The sequence below is a fragment of the Mastacembelus armatus genome, chromosome 17 (assembly GCF_900324485.2).
Source record: "Mastacembelus armatus chromosome 17, fMasArm1.2, whole genome shotgun sequence".
Lineage (NCBI taxonomy): Eukaryota > Metazoa > Chordata > Actinopteri > Synbranchiformes > Mastacembelidae > Mastacembelus > Mastacembelus armatus.
The window spans coordinates 10,102,816-10,105,339 of NC_046649.1; the positions used below are offsets into that span (position 1 = coordinate 10,102,816).

A 2,524-nucleotide genomic window follows, 5' to 3' on the forward strand; every position below is an offset into this window, starting at 1 on the left:
CAGTGAGGATGCAGAGCTCCGCCTCGCTTGGGTTATGATGCTTCAGTGCTTAATTTATTGTTATATGCTTTAATGTATCTGTTAACTTTTTCTGTAATAAACAAGACCATGAGCTTAGTCTTAGGAACATATAAACATATAAACAAAGGCATGCTTATATCCAATACTTGACTAGTGGTTATCAAATAATAGGGAAGAGAAGAGTTTTATTACTCAATCTTAACATTTATTTAAAATTACAATTATTACAAATATACACAATAAATGATATTTCACGGGAATGATAAAGCCACGACGGGGTCTAACGGAACGATACAACTGAAAGATATTTACATATAGAGATAAAAATGTATTTACTGATGTTTTGAAATGTACTTAGTTATTTTGAGTCAGAATCATGCACATCAACCAGCAACTTATAAAATAATAAACATAAAATACAATAATAAAATGAAAATGAACACCTGCATTTAAGTGTCAGTAACCAAAGCTGTGGTTTTTTTCATTTCAACAATGCAATAAAATTTGACACTTACCCTCATAAACATCATCAACAATAAGTAGAACACTAGAACACAACGTTAACATCGTTAACAATGGTTAAACTTTGGAAAGAGGCCAAATAAAACATTAGAGTCTGTTTGTTCCTTATTTATGTTTTTATGTAGCTAATAAACACAACTTACCGGTTAGTCATTTCCAAACTCCCCTCCTCCGAGTCCAAGACTTGAAGGCGCTGAAGCCGGAAGCTCCCCGCACCACAGCGCTTACTAGCGGCCAAACAGATGTGACATCCGGAGTTGGTTTAGAAAATAAATGAAAATCGATTTAAGGCGGTTTGGCTGAAGAAACGGTTCATTTTGGGTGAAGATTGTGATTTTGGTTTAAATGTAAACAAACATATTATAGTGGTAACATTTTCTACAAAATATATTCGCTGTTACGGAGTAGGTAAGAGTAATTTAAATAAACGTACTATATAATAAAATTAAGGTAATTTCTAGGCAGTAAATTAGGTATGGGGTTCAGTGGCACTTTATCGTGCCCGAACACCTTTAATTTCGTTTGTTGTAGTAGGAATAGTAGTTTTGATAGTTAAAAGGGTTTGCTTCATTTATTTTACTCCGCAAAGCAGATTAAATTTTTGTGTAACAAAAGGTATAGGCCTAAGTGTTAATATACATCTAAATATGTAAGCTATTCTGTCTTTTGTAATCACATTATTAACACACGTACGCCGATTTGAAGGTGTGGGGAGAGTTCAAATTTCAACTACGTCACAAAGTCTATCACCGTCCTCGTTAGTATAGTGGTGAGTATCCCCGCCTGTCACGCGGGAGACCGGGGTTCGATTCCCCGACGGGGAGGTGACTATTTTTTGTTTTTTCTCCATCTCTAAACTTTCCCCTTACGGATTAATAAATTATTCAATACGTCTGAGATGTTACTACAGTAATATTCAGCTATAATGTAAGGCTTTCCAGCTTTCAGCACAAACGTCCTCACTGCTCTGTCATGTTCATTAATCCTCCTTGCCCTCACTCATCTACCTCCTCACTAAGAGGCTGTGCAGAAATACAGCAGTACCGAAATAAAGGGGGAATAGAGGGGAACAGGCAAAGAGCCCTAAGTAGCTTTATCAGAAATATATAATAGATCTGTATTATACAATTAATGGAAGGCTGTAGTTTTGTAATTATCTTATCCAACTACCTCTTTATTGTTTTTCTTTAGTACTATTTTTAAACATTTATTTATTTATTTTGCTTCTTTTGTGTCAGGTGTTTAATTGAATATTAATATTGAATATTAACAAATACTCTGTAAAAAGCCAAAATATGACAAGACAATATAAAGACCTTCCTCTCATTACTCCAGCCTCCCTCATTTCTCTCTCCTAACCGATTCACTGTGGCTCACCCATTCTGCCTCAAGCTCTTTTGATTTTCTTCCTGGCTGACTGTTGTTTCTGCTGCTGCAAGCTCAACCATCAGCGCACATTGATCGCTCTCCTTCATCCTCAGCGTCCATACCGTTATACCTGACTATGGCGACTAATTCCCCCGTTCTCACCCCTCTTCATCCCAGATTGAGAGGGTCGGAGGAAAAATCAATAACAGTGCCAAGTGGGATGGGGTCATGGGTCAACGAGGTTCTTGACAAGTGTGTCAGGGGAAGGAAGGAAGAAGTGAAAGTGAGGAAAAAGTGCTTGTCTGTGTGTGTGTGAGTAAATGAGTGTGTGTTACATAAGGAGTGGTCAAAAGAAACAGAGTGACCTCATGGGCACAAGTGTCAGACTTGTCAGGGATCAAATTTATGACCATTGATCGGAGATGCGTGTGTGTTAGATGGTGATGAATGTGTGTGTTTATTTGGATCATGCAATCTGACAGGGGTGAGGAGTCATCATATAAAGCCCATAATGGCTAAACAAGCCAATGAAACAAATGAATCCCATGAGATGTCAAGGCCCTGTCATTCATGTATCCATCCATCCAGGGCCGCCGACACTGGGGGAACACTG

The 2,524-nt window shown here is 37.8% G+C and overlaps 1 non-coding gene across 1 annotated transcript; it reads left to right on the forward strand.

The window, feature by feature from the left end:
• The first annotated feature begins 1,295 nt into the window (after nt 1-1,295).
• trnad-guc (transfer RNA aspartic acid (anticodon GUC)) lies at nt 1,296-1,367 on the forward strand. Its single transcript has one exon. It is a non-coding gene; the product is annotated as a tRNA-Asp (tRNA).
• Nucleotides 1,368-2,524: the final 1,157 nt, after the last annotated feature.